General features: G+C 36.5%; 1 protein-coding gene across 4 annotated transcripts in view; it reads right to left on the bottom strand.

Annotated features, from left to right (window-relative positions):
• ELF1 (E74 like ETS transcription factor 1) overlaps positions 1-18,657 on the bottom strand; it is a 106,180-nt gene that overhangs the window by 74,238 nt on the left and 13,285 nt on the right. For 2 of the 4 annotated variants that reach the window (XM_032610768.1, XM_032610773.1), the window contains exon 1: positions 3,086-3,214. The exons of the other annotated variants lie outside the window; for them this stretch is intronic. The gene's annotated coding sequence lies outside the window, so the exon portion shown is untranslated. Of the gene's footprint in view, positions 1-3,085; positions 3,215-18,657 lie in introns of those variants that run through there. 4 annotated transcript variants of the gene reach the window in all.

Raw genomic sequence — 18,657 nt, 5'->3', positions numbered from 1 at the left:
CATCTCTGCTCTCTAAGAGCTTATATTCTTATTCTTATTGAAGACACTCTCCTTAACCTACACAAACGCTATTCATTCTTCAATACTCTTAATTCCTAAAGACTCATAGACTTTTCTGCCTATTTTAAGTCTCAGTCACCTTTCACCTCTAGGCAAACAGTCTGAACCGAAATTTAACAACTCAGTGGTTTGGTTCCATCCTTTACTTATTTCACCTACGTTTTCCCAGTAAGAATCTAAGTTTGTGAGACGAGAGCCCAGGTTTTCTAGCCTTCTGTGCCCTGTTCGTTGCTTAGAACAATGATGGCCACACTGTGGAGGATCTGACACTGAATTAGGTTAGGGGACTTGGAAATTTAAAAGATTCAGCAGTCATATGCAAAGCATTTAAAAAATCTAAAGAAAGGCAGATCTGAAGTAAATTTCAACCACCATAATAAAACACATCAAAAAGTGAATAGACAAAGATTTTGTATTCCCCAGATTCTAGGACTCAAGTGCCTGGTATGTAAAGTAAACTTTCAAAGAAGAAGAGTAGGGTACAACAAATGGAATGAGATTATTAATTACGGGAAGGTTAAAGTCAAGATTGTACTTATAGGGTACCACAAATGGAATGAGATTATTAATTACGGGAAGGTTAAAGTCAAGATTGTACTTACGTTAGAATTTAGAGACCTCTAGATTTTTGTAAACATATGCAAAGTTTAACACACACACTTTAATAGAACAAGGTATCATACTAAACAGTATATGCCCTCCCAAAACAATATGAGGTAAAATTAAGGTGGAAATAAACCTTTCTATCTGGAAGTTCAACGTAAATTCCGAAGTCCTTTTATTTCCATCTCCTTGAGGCCCATCTTAAACATGCAATGTCACAATGCTTCAACTATGAAAAAATTCTAATAGTAGTGAAAAAAAGCTGTTGTAGAAATTAAACAAATAGCTCATCCTCTCTCTGATGAAAAAGGAAACTTAGTTTGAACACATTTTCAAAATCATTAGTTAATTCATTTGGTCATACCTTATCACCAAAATGATCACCAAGCAACTTAATTAAGCCTTTATTTACTCTTGAGGAAATACAGACCATTTCAAACAAAGCATCACTTGTTGGTGTGGGCTAGCAGGAGCAGCTCCAGGCTGGAAGGCCTGCCATCAAGCACTACATAACCCTGAGCAAGTCACAAGACCTCTTTGAGCCACTGTTTCTTCAACTATAAAAGTGAGGCAGTTGGATGATCTTCAGTCTTTTTTAACGCTAAGTTCTTCAAATTGGTAATTCTAAGTTTAATTCTGATGACTCACTTTAAACTCATATTCAATCTTATAAAAGGAAAGGGGTGGGATGGGAAGGGGACTGCCTAATAAGTCATACTGGCCTTCCTTTGCTTCTATGCTTTTTTTTCCTCCCTTTTCCCTGAAGCCCCACCTCAGTCTTCTCCACATAATAAGAAACTGAAATATATGACTGGTATTTATTTTTATTTGAATTGCACCAATGTCTTCATTTTAAGAAACTAAATTCTTCTACTTCTCTTTAATAAATAAAATCTTAATTATTTGCTTCTTTGTGTGCCCCTTGATTTTTCTCTGTGGGTCGCTGGCCTTTAAAAACTCAAAAAAAAAAGAAAGAAAGAGAAGGAAGGGAGGCAGGGAGGAAGGAAGGGAGGAAAAAAAGAGAGAAAGAAAGGCAAAAAAGTTTCATTAGATTTTTCACACAGAGCACACTAGAAGTAAATACAACCTCTGCTTACTCAAAAGCTGACTAAACCAGCAATATGCAAACAAAGATGATAGCAAATGGCTCAGAGCTGAACTGGTAAAATGTCTGCTTGTGCCTGTCTTATAAGACCACAAACTGAGATCTGATAAGAACAATCCTTTCAAAGAGTAAGAAATAATAATTGACTGCCTAGAAATCTTCACTTTCATCTGACAGGCCTTCAAGCAGTTAGAAATTTATTAGCAGTGAATTCCCAAAGAACTAGCTAAATATCATTACATTCAATAATAAATGACTTGGCAAATTTTATTTCTAAAAACTGTATTTGGAATCACTGCATATTCAAATTTTACTTTCATTCAAATTTTAGTTTCACAAATAACTTTCGTAAGCAATAGACTGCTGCATCCAGCTTCTCAGAGCACCTAGAACTTCAAGGCACACCAGAACCTAATTTCAATAATGAGAAATATTTCAGGAAAAAACTAAGCAACCTTTTCTAGGTTTTTTTTTTTTTACTCCAAACAAGCAAATTTTAAGAATAGTTGTATAGACAGAAGGTTAATACTCTTTACTTTTTCTTTTTACACAAATCAAAATACTACGTTTCCTCAGAAACTAGCTATGCTTCTAAGGCTGTTACTCAGAATAAGTTTCCAGTGTGAATTATAAAAGTTTATTATTTTTTTCTAATAGTAAATGAATCATTCTAGCCTTTCTTCCTCTTTAATAATCACTTTAACTTGTTATCTAAATGACCATTCATTTTACTCAAACTTATATAGTTTTCAAAATTAAGTGTTTAGTACAATTTCATTAACTTTAAAGAAAGAAAAAAGGATATTACAAAGGGCATTACAGTCAATGAGCAACACCTATGACTGGAGGTGTCCCAAAGTTCCCCTTAACTAAAACGCCAAAACAAAGTCTTCGCTCTTGAACTTCTTTCTTAACACCCAAATCACAGGTGAATAATATAGTTTACTTAATTGTAAATTACAGGGTACCCTCACAAATATAATTACATTTTTAAAAATTGGAATTTGACCTAGTTTGCTTTGTAGTATGAAAAAGAAAGTAAGAAAAATCTCCTTTATTCTCAAGTCATATGGGGGGGAAAATATCACACAAAATATAAAAAATGCTTTACCAAGAAGATCTAAAACTTTCCACAACTTGAATGCTTTGTTTCCCCCTAGCAGTGAAGTTCAATCAGGCATGTGACTGACTACACACATTTTTTCCAGAGAGTTAAAGAACACATTCAGCCCTGTCCTTCGACAGGTAAGAACCACCCTCCGTTTATCAGGCTCAGGAAACAGCCAGAAGCAAACACGCAAAATCTTAACAAGTTACCTTCAAATATTCTCGTTCTCTTTAGATACTGTCCTTTGGGCTTGAAAGTAAAAAGCAATCCGGCAAGTTTTGTGCTGTTAAAATGGCTCCTGTAGATTGGGGAAGTGGTGTCCGTGCTTCAGCTTATGAGTCATATGTGAGACTGAGTGTTTCTAAGGGAGGCACGCCCATGTTGCCGTGGACCCAATTACTCTGCTAGGTCAGACATGCGAATCCACAGGTGAAAACGGGGAGAGGGGTAGAAAAAGGAGAGAGGCACAGCCAAGGAGCAAGGTCTACCTTGATTAAACCATTACTCAGCTCAGATTAATTACCATAATTTAAAATTAACAATGAGATAGAATCTGTAAGGAAGCAAAATGAAAAACCTCTATGTTGTTTTAAAAAATAAAAATCTCAATTTTTAGAAGTTATTTTAATATAGCAACTAAATAAAACTATGAAAGAAAAAAAAAGTAGGGAAGGGAATGGAAGAGAGACAGCAAACTTTCTGGCTTTTAATGTAACAATGGCCTGCTGAGTCTAACCTGGCAACTCATTAACTCATATAAAAGGGGTATATTGCTATGTAATCTGGAAGAGCTAGCACACTGTAATACCACATGCAGATGTATACATTCGCTAAATAGATAAAATCCACTAGAAAATTCAAAGTTCAATGGAAAAGTAAGTGTGAATTACTAATCTGGTTTTCAGAATAAAAAAGCAAACTTGGGATTAGAAAGGAACTGAAGTTCAATATAGCAAAATGATTTTAAATAGAATTGCAAGCTTCACAAAACTCTATTTGAAACAAATTATCAATGCAATCACTGTTCATAACTCTACTACTGCCAAGTGATAGCCACAGTTTTCTTCACCTTCCAAACAAAACTGTCCACACATAGAAGCCAACCGTGTGCAAAGCACCCTGTTACAGCTCTGGTGAGCCCCAGGGTGTCAACAAAACATATGGCCAGTGCAGTTTGCTCTCCAAGTCATCGTACATCTGACGATGTGCCCAAGCAGTGGAAACGGTAATTACTACAGCTACTTACCCTGTCCTCTGGGCGAGTATTTATTAATTTACTCTAAGAGCTTAAATTGATCAGAATGGCTTAAAAGCATTAAGTACTTCCAAAAGTACTTGAAATGAAGAAGCGCAACTCACTAGCTAGGCTTCATCCTATCTTTTACAAAAAGTAAGTAAGATTTAACAAGGTTTTCTTCCTTTAGTTAATTACTTGGAAGTAATTATTCTGCCTTACTAGAGGCACAGCTGAGAGGACAAGCTGTCACTGACAGGAACTTTACAAACTGCTACAAAACATAATGATTGTAAACTAACTTTCTGCCCATTAAGTACCTGTTTATCCATGCCACTGAACACTGCTTGACTAATATTTTTACTAAAATAATCTCCACGATTTAACAAATTATTAATAAAAAATATGCTAAAAAGAAAAATACATCACATTTTCTACTGACAAATGTTATATTTAACTTGCTTTAGAGCTCATTTATCCAGAATGACTACTTGGAACCCAAACACCAAGGAAAAAGATCCTCTGAGCAGTCACGGGAAATTTTCACTGGAAAATCCCCCAAGTCGTTTCCCAGAGCTAAAATTTATCTTAGATAATATCCACAAATAAGCCTAACTATCTGATTATCTTTTACCTAATCAGAATTAGAAGTTATAAGTGGTGAAAGAGGGACTAGTGAAAGGATCATGTCGAACCAACAAGTGACAGAGTGGATAATGAAAGATTTTTTAAAAACATCTAACACTGTGACTATAACTTTAAAAGTACTGGGGTCCAAAGCCACTCTGAAAGGTAAGTTCTACATACTCCCTGAGGATATCACCAAATAGTAAGTGCCTAGAAGTCAGCATTATTATGATAAAGGTTTTTAAAAAACAAATGACTAACATCAAATGTGTGAAATTTTTTATGAAGTATAGATATATAAAAGGGTTTGCTTCTGCTATTGAGAAAATCCTTTTGTATCAAGTACCTTATTACTTGATAATGGCAGATATTTGGACTGTAATTTAAAAGTACTTTTGGCCACCGGTATGTAGAAGTGAAGTAAAAGATGTAAAGTAAAAATAATCACCCCTCTTCAACAGAAACAAACATCTGAGTTGTTCCCAAAGAGGCAATCCAGAGCTGCTACTGTAATATATTGCCCCTTTGCTCAGGGGTGTCTCTATAAGCGTTATCCTACCACCTACAGGAATTGGATCCTGGTTCTATTCACAGCTCCCAAAAATCAATCTCCACCAAACAAACAAACAAACAAACAAACAAACAAAACCTGGCAAACAGTTCAGCACAGGTTGAGTTCAAATCCTAGCTCTGCTACCTATTAGCTGTGTAATCCTAGGAAATTACTTCTAACAGTACCGACCTCCAACTCAAAGAATTATTGTGAGAATTAAAGTCAGTTCATATACTACTATTTGGAATATATAAAGAACTTTCACAACTCAAAAATAAGAAAACAAGCCAATGTTTTAAATGGTCAAACTATTTGAACAGATACTTCACCGAAGAAGAGATACAGATGGTAAATAAGCAGAGAAAAGATCTCAGCATCATTACTCACTAGAGAAAAGCAAATTAAAGTCAGAATACCACTACACACCATTACAGTAGATTAAAAACAACAACACTAACAATACCAAGGGCTGGTGAGGATATGGAACAACTACAACTCTCACACACTGTTGGTGGGAATGCCTATTCAGAAAGCAGTTTAGCAATTCTTTATAAAGTTAAACATACACTTATCCTACAATCCAGCTGTCCTACTCCTAGATATTTACCTAAGAGAAATGAAAATACGTGTCTATTTAAAAAAAAATACATAAATATTTATAGCAGTTTCATTCATTATCACCAAATACTGGAAACGCAAATGTCCACCAACTGGTGAACAGATGAACACACTGTGGTATATCCATACGATGGAATTCCATCAGCAATAAAAAGGTATTAACTTCTACACTTCTGACAGATGATACCATATGGATGAATCTAAAAGCATAAGGCTAAATGAAATAAGCCAAACTCAAAATACGTACTGTATGATTCCATTTATATGACATTCTAGAAAAGGCAAAACAAAAAAGACAGAAATTATATCAGTGGTTGCCAGGGGATGGGAATGAGGGGAATGGGTTGACTACAAAGGAGAACAAGGGAACTGTCTGGGGTGATGGAAATATCCCATATGGTGACTGTGGTATTGGTTATAATACCTGTACATGTCAAAAATCGCAAAACTGTATAACTAAATAGGGCAAATTGTACTGTATACGAACTATACCTCAACAAATGTGACTTGAAGAAGAAATCCAGTTCATGTACAATACAGTACTAGGCGCTTAATAAACACTTCATAAACATTAGCTGTTATTATTATGCTTCATAGTAGAAGCAACCAGTATCAAATACTTCAGGATGACAAAATTTAGGTCTCTAAATTTGTAAATAAAATGTGGCATCTTAGACTTGTGATGGAAATATAATGCACCTGTATATACTGTGGGTATGTTTATTTCTAAAATTAGATATATATCAAAGTCAGTATATATCTTAATATAGAGCTGTCACACCTGGGGGAATTGCCAACATTTATATTTGAACTATTAGCTGAGAAAGATGTCAACTGAATGAATTTATTAAATGCCAAGTGAAGTTAAGACACTGTTCATTTCTTTGTTTAAAAATAGAACTTATGAAAAGAATTTACTGTGTAAGCAAGCACTCTCTTCTTCCCTTTTATTTTTACCTCTTCTTGAACTCAAATTTGAGAACTTCTAGTACGTGAAAATACAGAACAGTCTAAGTTTCATATCTAGGAACCCTGGGCTAAGAAAAAGGCATGGTTTGAATCTTTCTGGATCTGCAACTAACATGTTTCCATCCAGAGATGGAAGAAGAAAAGATCAAACCATTAAAATGATAAATGACCAAAACCACTCTTCCCTACTATTTAAATATAAAAATAAAAATTTAAAGACCAAGATTCAGTGTTATAAATCTTTCAGTGGGACAGCATTAATTTTGTTGATATTAAAACCTCCAAAGCGTAATCCCACGTTCTGAGCAACGTGCAGCATTTCCAAATGTGAGCTTAAATGTAATTCTCTATTATCTATCACTAGATTTGTTAACCAAGACCCCCTCCTCCTTCCCCCTTCAGATTATAAGACTCATCCATAAGAACGTCCTCCTGGTCAAGTGTCTGTGTGTTTTCAGAGGCAAACCAAAGGCAGAAGGGGCCACAGCTTTGCCTGGCTTTGTTCATTACTGTATTCCTACCACTAAGACAGGGTCCAACACATAGCAGAAACTCAGACATGAATGAATAACTTTTCTCAAACAGTTCATTGAAGGGAAATTTTAGCGTATCAGGATTTTACCTGTACACTGAAAATATTTTTAACAGACATGATTTCACCCATGATTTTTTTTCAAACTGAGGTTATAATTGACATAAAACTTTATATTAGTTTCAGGTGTACAATGTAATGATTCAATATTGCACACACTGCATAATGATCACAGTAAGTCTAGTTACCATCTGTCACCATAGGATTTTTTCCTTGTGATGAGAACTTTTAAGACTCTCTGAGCAACTTTCAAAAAGGCAATACAGTGTTAGTGATTATAGTTATCATGCTGTACACCACATCATCATGACTTAATTATTTTATAACTAGACCTCCTTCACTCATTTAATTTACCCTCTAACCCCCTTCCCCTCTGGCAACCACCCATTTGTTCTCTGTATCTATGAGTTTGGTTTGGTGTTGTTTGTTCATTTGTTTTGTTTTTTAGATTCCACATATAAGTGAAATCATATGGTATTTGTCTGTCTGACTAATTTCACTCAGCGTAATACACTCAAGGTCCATCCATGTTGTCATGAACGGCGAGATTCCATTCTTTTTTATGGCTGAGTAGTATCCCATTGTATGTATGTGTGTGTATACATATATACACATCTACTTTATCCCTTCATACATCAATGGAAACACTTAGGTTGTTTGATTTGACTCATGATTTGATATAGCTGAATTCACGTAACTATGTTACAAGATTCTATTGTATGTGTTATTTTGGGTGTTAAGACTTTCCTTTCTTGTCAAAAATAACCAAGACTTGACTGTACAATTATATTCTTTATAATGCTCCCAGGTAATATGCTAAGTGCAATCTCAAGTTTTATATCACCATGAAATTATCTCTTGCAATTTAAAATTCAATATTGAAGACAATATATTTTTTACTTCAGTGGATTGCAACCAGGGATGCACCTCCGAATTACCGAAAGAAACTTCTAAAGATACATGCCTACTCCTAGAAACAGATTCAGTGGTGTGGATAGAGCCCAGGCTTATGAGAACCACTGCTCTGCTGCTACAGAGCCCTAGAACCTAATGTAGTTAGTGCTCTTCACACAGCAGCCGCTCAGAAAGACTCTTGTCACCTTACGATTCAGCAACCTCCAAATGCTATAGAGAGGAAATCTTCTGTTTTTTATATTGAGATGAGAGTGAAACTTCAGCTCCTCCTTTGCTATTCTTCAGGTAAAAGCAACATATCATAGAAAAGTAATATCTCAACAACATCTTAACTGTCCCTTTCTCTACCACCAACTGCGTACTTTCAATTCACGTTTCACCACTCTCAGAGAAATCTTCCTAAAGAACAACTCTGTGAGTGATGTGATGATCACTCATGGCTGAAAAACAAACTTTGATTCCCTAGAGGCAAAAAGCTGGACTACTTATCATGGTGTTCAAAGTTTTCACAATCCGACCTCACTTTACCTGTTTCCAGTCCTATCTTCCCCACTCTCCACCTCTTCCCCACTGTCTATCTCGGGTCTGTTTTTCTCTCTCTCCCTCCCTCCCTCCCTCCCCACCCCCATACACACACACACACACACACACACACACACACACACACACACACACATACACACTCTCTCTCTCTCTCTCTCTCTCTCTCTCTCTCTCCAGCCTTACTGAAACCTGGATTGCTCCATTCCTATTTGTTTGCCTTCTCTGGGCTTGGAAAGCACTTACCTTATTTCCTACCCTTTCCCTTATCTCTGCCTACTCATCCATCCTTCATAATCTCAGTTCAAATGCCTTCTCTACATGAAGGCTTCCCTCTGTTGCCCCACTTATAACTATTATTACAAGAACTGACCACAAGGCTGAAAGGAAACTTAGAGATCCTCTATTCAGTCCAGTGGTTTTTAAGCTTTTCTGTTAAGTAACTGAATTCTTATAAAAATCTTCAAGGAAACTTGATACTACATTCATTTAAGTCTTCAGTGTTTTAAGAAAACCTAAAACACTGATACAATCTAGTCTCATTTAAAAATAGGAAAAGGAGGTCTACAGAGAGGTGACTTGACCAATGTCAAGTTAGTAACAGATCTGAGGTACTCTTAGGCACTCATTCATTTAGCAAATATTCACTGAGCACCTACTATGTGCCAGGCACTTCTCTAGGCCCTTGTTATACAGCAGTGAAGAAGACGACACATTGTTGATAAACGACCCCTACTCACATAATGCTTACATTCTAGCCAGGAAGAGAGAAATGTTATGAACTAAATATATAGTATGTTGATTATAAATAAAAGACACAATAAAATGTGTAGTATGTTAGTGATAAGGGCGAATAAGAAAAAATAAAACAGCAATGAGAAGAATATGACAATTTACACAAACTAGCTAGGGAAGACTTCCTTTTACCAGGTGACTTTTGAGTAAAGACCTCTAGCCATGAAGACACATCTAAGGAAGAACATTTCAGGCAGAAAAAAGCCCATGCAAAGACTCTAACAGGGAGCTTGCCTGATATGTTCAAGGAAAGCAAGGAGGCCAGTGTGGTTCATGTAGAGAAAATAAGGAAGAGAGTAACAGAAGGAGGAAGAGCACTAGAAACTAAGGGAGAGCCTCACTGTTTGGAGACTTTAGCAGGGGAGTTTGGAGCAGCTGAGTCATAAGATTTGACTGCTGTGTTGCAAAAAAACCTGCAGTGAGCCAGGGATGGAAGAAAGGAGAAGCTTATGCAATAACTCAGAAAAGATGATAATGGCTTAGACAAAGGAGGCAGAAGAAGAAGATATGAGTAAATTATGGGTATGTTTTTAAGGAATATCCAACGAGATTTCTGAATGGACAGCAAGTGGGTTGTGGGGGAAATAAGGCTTCAAAACTCAGTTTCTGGCCACTGGAAGACGGCAGATGCCAAAACTGTGATAGATTTGGGGTAAGGGGATATCGGGAGTTACTGAACACATTAAGGTGAACACAGATGGCGATGGTTTGGGGTAGAGGGAGATCAGGAGTTACTGAACACACTAAGTTTGAGATGCTCATTAGCTATCCAAGTAAAGATGTCAAAATGGTATTATTGTCCTGGAGCTGAACACACAGTCCTGAAGCCCAGGGTAGAGGTCTGGGCTAGGTATATATAATTTGGGAGTCATTAACATCTATTTGATATTAAAGCTACAGATATAAAAGGTAACAATGACAGAAGCTTGGGGACACTCTACTATTTAGAGGTAGGGGAGATGAGGTAGAACTAGCAAAGAAGGCTGAAAAGGAGTACCCAGAAATGCAGCAGGAAAATAAGGCAAATGTGGCATTAACCTGAAATTTAAGTAGAAGTACTTCCAGGAGGAAGGAATGAGCAACTGTGCCAAATGCTGACAACAGATCAAATGAGATGAGGTCTGAGAGGAAAACGACAGTTGATTTAGCAGCATGGACATCACTGCTGATTTTGAAAGAAGAATTTTCATGGTGTGGTAAAGGTGAAAAAGAAACAAGCAAAACATCTGATCAGATAGAGTTTAGGGGACAATGAGGGGTGAGAAACTAAAGACAGAAAGTAATTTTGTTGTGAAGGGGTCAAGAAAAGATTTTTGGGGTGATGGAGAGACTGTTGTTTAAGAAAAGCAGTACCTTTCTTATTGCCCAGAACATTCCATTTTGTATTGCAGTTAATTTTGTACAACTCTGTGTCTACATTCATAAACCAGTTACCCACTTGAGGGGAGGAACTGTATCACGCAGCTTCTACAATCAACTGTGACTGTGAACAAGTTACTTCACACCACTATGGGATTTCAGTTTCCTTTTTTTGTAAAATATTGAGAGAGTCTAGAGATCTGGTAATTCTGAAAATCCATTTTAGTTCTGACATTTTATTACTCCATAGCCTCTCTGAGGCCTCTGAATAGTGTTTGAGGAACTGAAAACAAAAATCACATTAAGGCTACATTTAAAAGAGAAGTCTCCTCCTCAAATTTTTATATAATTTATTGAAAGTAGCATGTAAAATTACCAGATATTCAGAACAACCTGGAAACTTTATAAAGTCCTCCAAAAATTCAATTACACTTATTATACTTTACTAATAAAAGGTTTTAAAAAAAAGAAAACCTATACTAATATTCTAGAAACATTTTTTTAATCTTATGGCAGTAGGATATTTAAGCAAATAGACTTTTAACACAAGTCCCAAAAAGCTCATCTTAAAATACACCAAAACTCCATGCTCTTAAAAACAAAAGACAACTACCTTTTGCCATTAGTAAAATTTAAGACAATATGATAGAGGTCAAGCCTCTTATTTTACACTACCCTGATTTAGACTATGTCTATTTTTATTTGATATTTTTTATTTATCTATAAAACAAATTAAAGGCCCTACTTACAAGGAGACTAATAAAAAAGTTAAGTATTATGGCTTTCTTATAAATAAATGCACTCAATATAAATTCATCATTCCTTGTGGACCGATGACTTACTTGGCTTGAGTTTTTGCTGTAGGCCTGAATCACAGAAGGCTCAGCCCCGAAGATTAAAACCAAGCAACATGAAAAAAATTCACCTTGCTATTACTTTTGCTCTTTAATAAAAAGAACCAAATATAAACAGAAAAGTAGGGGAATTTTAGGATATGTTAAAGAAACAAGAACTTCAATTTCTCTTAATTACATTGCTGGTCAAAATAGAGAAATGAAGAAACTAACGTTAGCAACTAGCCCTGAAAATTCACAAAAAATTGACTTAAATTGCTTATTATAGTGCCAGGACACATAATGTGTTCTCAAATACCTATCCAAAAAGGGGGAATAAACAAACATACTAATACTACATCCATACTCAGCAATAAAATGAAATTAACTATTGATAAATACAACTTGGATAACTCTTAAAAGCATTACGTTGAGTGAAAGAAGAAGCCAGTGTCAAAAGGTTACATACTATACGATTCCATTTACATGACATTCTCAAAGAGACAAAACCGTAATGATGAACAGATCAGTGGTTGTAGGGGATGGATTGGGGGGACGGTGGGACTGACTATAGGGACAGAGCATGAAGGTGATGGAACTGTTCTATATCCTGATTTTGCTGGTGGCTACACAAATTTAAACTTGTATTAAAGTTCATAGAATTGTACAGCAAATAAAGGAATCAATTTTACTTTATGATTAAGTTAAAAAATAAAACAAAAATTGTTTTTAACTCCAGTAGCCCAAAAACTCATTACTCCAGTCCATAATCATTAGAAAATATCAGACAAAATCAAATTGAGGCACATTCTACACAATACCTGACCAGTACTCTTCCAAGTGTCAAGGTCAAAAAGGACAAGGAACCACCACAGATTTGAAAGGATATATGACAACTAAGTACAATTTGTGTATCCTTGGTGGATCTTGGAACAGAAAAAGGGCATTAGTGGAAAAACTATAAAAATCCTACTACAGGGCTTCCCCAGTGGCGCAGTGGTTGAGAGTCTGCCTGTTGATGCGGGGGACACGGGTTCGTGCCCCGGTCCGGGAAGATCCCACATGCCGCAGAGCGGCTGGGCCCGTGAGCCATGGCCGCTGAGCCTGCACGTCCGGAGCCTGTGCTCTGCAGCAGGAGAGGCCACAACAGTGAGAGGCCCGTGTACCGCGAAAAAAAAAAAATCCTACTACAGTTTAACTAATGGTATTATACCCATGTTAATTTCTTAGTTTTCATCATTGTACTGTGACTATATAAGATGTTAACATGAGTGGAAGATGGATGAAAAATATACAGGAACTCTCTTTACTATTAATGCAATTCTTCCATGAGCCTAAAATCATTTCAAAGTAAGTTAAATGCCAGAATCTTTAAGAAAAAGGTTTGCAATAATTTCATAAAGCAAAAATACATTTCTTTCTCTTTCAAGAACAAACCAATGCCATCCTGCATATTTTGATCACCCTGGTGTAGTTTGATTACCTAGTGTAGGTCTTACCTACACTAAGATCATATATATTATCTGAAAGGGATAAAGCAGATTCTACCATAAATTATATGACTTACTAGCTGTGCTCACTTTCAGTGTATATGTTTATAACTTTAAAAATTCTATCAACATTTGATTTTCCAATTCAAGAGTGAAGTCTTTCCGGGAATTCCCTGGTGGTCCAGTGGTTAAGACTCAGCGCTCTTACTGCTGGGGCCCCAGGTTCAATCCTTAGTCAGGGTAACTAAGATCCCATAAGCCATGTGGCATGGCCAAAAAAAAAAAGAATGAAGTCCTCCTAAAGGAATTTCTCATAAATTCTACCTCCTAATATTCTTATTAAAAAAACCCAAAAAACTTCAATGGCCTACCAGCACCCACAGAGTAAATTCCAATACATTTTTGCATCTTGACTTTGGTCTACCATATTATAGCCTCACCTGTGACCATGCCACCTCCCAACATTCACCCTATAATCCAGCTTTGTTGAATTTATTAATTGAGAGCATGTCACACTTTCTCACTCCACATTTGCTGGCCTTCCCCACCTGGGGAATCTCTCTTTCACCATTAGAAGGAAGAACTGGTCACTTCCTCCTTTGTGCTCCCACAGTATTTTGTAAGTGATCTAATAGACAAATGAATCACATTGTTTATCCATTCATACATACATTTATACACTGCTAAAATATGCAAAGCACTCTAGCTTTCGGGGACCTAAAGGTGAACTGATTTCCTTTATAATTCCTCTTGCTTACTCTGCTGGAATATCTGGTGAAGACACTCTTTTTAGTTTTTTCATCATTTATTTACATGTCTCATTGGTCATTTATTTCAGACAGATAGCATTCCTGACCCACAACAGTGTTTAATAAATATTTGCTGAATTAAAACATTTGGAGGTTCAACTAAATACTGTCTCAATCATAAATCTGCTTTTTTCTCTTCCACACAGTCCATGCCATTCCCAGGTCATTTCTGCAAGTCTAAATTACACAAAAAGCGAGGCCCCTTTCTCACTTTCCTGAACAGTCCAATTCCGATGAATAGGTTGGTTAGGCTGGGTCTGGCAGCCCTGTTTAAAAGTCAAGCCCACAGCAGCGAAGCTCTGCATTTGTTAAAGGAGAACAGCTTCTGGATTAGTCCCAGTGCTTACACCTGAACATCGCATTATGTTAAGTCTACAAATAAAATTAGAGACAGAACAAAGGAGGAGACTCCCCAATAGATTAGGACTGATTATCCTAATCAGTGGCCCTTTCTTTGAACTTTTGTCTTCTGTCCTTTTCAGGCTTTCACTTATACAGCATCCTGTCAATAAACTTCTCAAATTAGAAACAAGTTGGTAAACGTTTCAGTAAAGAGGAATATTCAAATAAAATATTTAGACTACAGGCTTTATTTATTCATGTTTCACAACACCATTCAGACAATTAATGACTTTTTTTTTTTTTTTTTTTTTTTTTTTGCGGTACGCGGGCCTCTCACTGTTGTGGCCTCTCCCGTTGCGGAGCACAGGCTCCGGACGCACAGGCTCAGCGGCCATGGCTCACGGGCCAGCCGCCCCATGGCATGTGGGATCTTCCCGGACAGGGACCCGTGTCCCCTACATCAGCAGGTGGACTCTCAACCACTGCGCCACCAGTGAAGCCCAATTAATGACTTTTTGAACTCATAATTTACTCTCATCACAAAGGACACATTTTAGCTACAGCCAAACTGCTCTGCTGCTCTTCTCCCATACTTGAAACCATACCACTTGTACAGATGAAACTTGAAATTTTTAAAGTATTTTAGATTTATTTATTTTATGAAATACTTCTTGGACATATATGATGCTCTAAGTACTTTAACGTTCTCAAATTTCTATCTCCAGGTCTCGCTCCTGTACCACAGACTCCTCTATCAAACTTGACAACTCCATTCCAATGTCTGATTGGCAAACGTACATATCCAAACCTGAATTCCTGATGTTCCCTTCAAAAAGTACCCTCCCACCCACAGTTTTCTCCAGTCATCTTGGTGGCTATTCAATACTTCTAGCTGCTCAGACCAGAAACCTTGGCTTTCTTGACTGTCATATACCTACATCCAATCTGTCAGGAAATCCTGTTGGTTCAATGTTCAAAATATATATAAAACCCTAACACTCAACTTCAGTGTTACTGATACCTCTTACCTGCATCAATCACTGAGGCAGTCCAAGCAGCCTGACCTATCTTTTTAAATGGATTACTCCTGATTGCTGCTTCTCTCTCTACAGTCTACTCTCAAAGCAGCAATCAGAAGTAATCCATTTAAAAAGATATGTCAGATCATATCACTCTCCAGCTTCAAAACCCTCCCATACTGCCTCTTTTCACACACACAAAAAAGTCTTCGTAACTGTTCAGGACTGCAAGATCGTACCCTGCCCCAGCCTCTGTGATTGTATCTCTTCCTACTTCCCGCTTGCTCCCCCTCTTCTAGTCACACTGATATCTCCCTGCTATCCCATGAACACATCAAGCATTCCTCCCCCCAGGTCTTGCACAGCCTGTTCTCACTGCCTTTTATGATAGATATCCCGGTAGCTATGGCCTTTACCTCCTGTGCTAAATTGCTGCAGTAATAGCTACTAATTTGTTTAAAATTCCCTATGTGAAACATGACTGACTTTGCCTCTTCTCCCATTAAGAGGCGGAGTCTACTTCTCCATCCCTTAAATGAAGAACTGGGCAAGTGATTTCCTTTGGCCAATGGATTAATAATAAATAAAACACAAGCAGAGGCTTGAAAAGCTGAGGCACACAGAGGCTTACCCTCTCTTGCTGCTAGGATCCCTTCTGCCACCACAGAGTATGAGAGCCACACAGAGAGGTCCCAGCCATGTAAGTGAAACCACGCTACATTATGCATCCAGCCCTAGCTGAGTCAGCTCTGAAGAAGCAGACAGTCCACCCACAGAATCATGAAAAATAACAGCATAGGTGATGCATATAGTTGCTCAAAAATTATGACCTGCTCATTTAAAGCAGGGATTTAAAACCATTCTCACCCTAGAATCCTATCCCCTTTCTATAACATCCCAAACTTTTAAAACCTCATAAACATTTTGAACTTTAGAATTTAGTTTGAACCACCCTAGAGACATCTCCCAAATTTAAGGATACTAAAATAAGCATGTGTCATCTGTTACACAGATTAAGAATTCAGACAATTACAAATTAGAGAAACAAGTCCCCCGGATTTACTGATCTCTCTGCCTTGGCTCTTGCTGTTGTTTCCCCACCATCCTTTCACCCCATCCTTCAAGACTCTGCTAAAGTTCATCTGAAAGAAAATAAGAAAAGTGAGGGATTCTTTAAAAAAAAAATGCAAACTATTATTATAGAATGGATAAGTAACAAGGTCCTACTGGATAGCATAGGGAACCATATTCAATATCCTGGGATAAACCATAATGGAAAATACTATAAAAAAGAATGTATGTGTATCACTGAGTCACTTCACTGTAGAGCAGAAGTTAACACAACACTGTAAATCAACTATACTTTAATAATTTTTTTTAAAAAGAGATCTGATACTACCAAAGAAAGAAATCTGATACTATACAAACTTAGGTTATAATAAAAACAGCATCAACAAAAACATTAAATCCTATTTTGTCTGGGGAAAAAAAAAACCCACAGAATGGAAGAGGGCTCATTAGACAGTATTAGCTAACAATTTCAAACCACTGCTAACCATTAAAAAAAAACAAAATCTATATCACATTATTCCAATTAGATTTAAATGTAAAAAAAAAAAGGACCAGCAGAAAATATAAGCATTTATATACTATTTGGTAAGAAATGTCTTTCCATGTATGACACAAACAGCAAAAAAAAAAAGATATGGAAAAGAATGACATGTGACTACATAAAAATCTAAAAGCACCATAACCAAAGGTAAGGCAAAGGATAAACTAGGGGGAACATATGACAAATTTTTAAAAAAAAAAAGAAAAAAGAAACAAAACCTAGTCTTAGGTTTGGCTTACCCAGGCAAAAACATTTGTTGAAACTCAACAAACGATTTACAAAAACTAAAGTTCTTGCTCCATTTAAAAAACCAACTAGAAATCTTAGCCAATAAGAAAGGCAATACATAAGAAAGGCAATATATAAGAAAGGCAATACAATATGGAAATGCAACAGTGAGCTCATTCTCAAAGAAAACAGCCTTGTCCTCTTCAAAGGTTGACCAATGAACATCCAATTGTTTTAAATTGAAATAAAATGTTTAAACTAAAAAGATTCATGGATTTAATTTTACAAAAATTGTACCTCAAAAGGAAAAAAAGTAAACAGATATTGAAACTATAGTCAGTGATAAGCATGCTAAAGTATTTAGATGGAAATGTGCTAATGCCTGCAATTTACTTTTTTTTTTTAAATTAATTAATTAATTTTGGCTGCGCCCGGCCTTAGTTGCAGCCTGCAGACTCTCAGTTGCAGCATGCATACAGGATCTAGTTCCCCAACCAGGTATCGAACCCAGGCCCCCTGCACTGAGAGCACAGAGTCTTACCCACTGGACCACGAGGGACGTCCCTGCAATTTACTTTAGATAGAAGGATAAAAGTATGGTAAAGCAAATATTATAAAATGTTAATGATAAAATCTAGATAGTGGGTGTGAGTGTTCATTATAAAACTTCAGCTTTGCTGCATGTTTAAAAACTTTCGTAATAAAATGTGGAGGAAAGAAAACACTATTATTAATTGAATCAAACACTCTTATTAAGCCTGTTTCTTATACTGAGACACAGGATTTATTAGATCCACTTTAGAGATTCTGTGAAAAGTTTTAATTTTAAATGGATTTTTAAATGTCCTCCCCCTTTTCTTCTTTTAAAATCAATATTTTCTGCCTCTTGTCTGTATTTTTTAAGTGTTAACCCACAAATTGAATATACCCTGTGCTTGGCAAATGAATATTAAATGATTTTTCCTGGGGGGAAAAAAAAAACACTCTTATTAGAAAAATGGGCATTGGGCATGAAGAGGCACTTCACAAAATGTGGCCAAATACAAGAGATGTTCATTCTCACAACCTCAGAGCAGAGAAACAATACCATTTTTCACCTATTAGCAAAAAGTAAAATGATTAGAGAGGGTATGGGGAAATAAATGGTCTCATACTCTATTTTTGAGAGTATAAGAATAGCATTCCAGAGGCAATTTCACAACCAAAAGGTCTTTTTTTTAATCCATTTAATTTATATTTTTTAAAG

This window comes from Phocoena sinus, chromosome 18 (genome assembly GCF_008692025.1).
Source record: "Phocoena sinus isolate mPhoSin1 chromosome 18, mPhoSin1.pri, whole genome shotgun sequence".
NCBI lineage: Eukaryota > Metazoa > Chordata > Mammalia > Artiodactyla > Phocoenidae > Phocoena > Phocoena sinus.
This window is presented reverse-complemented; position numbering and strand designations above follow the sequence as displayed.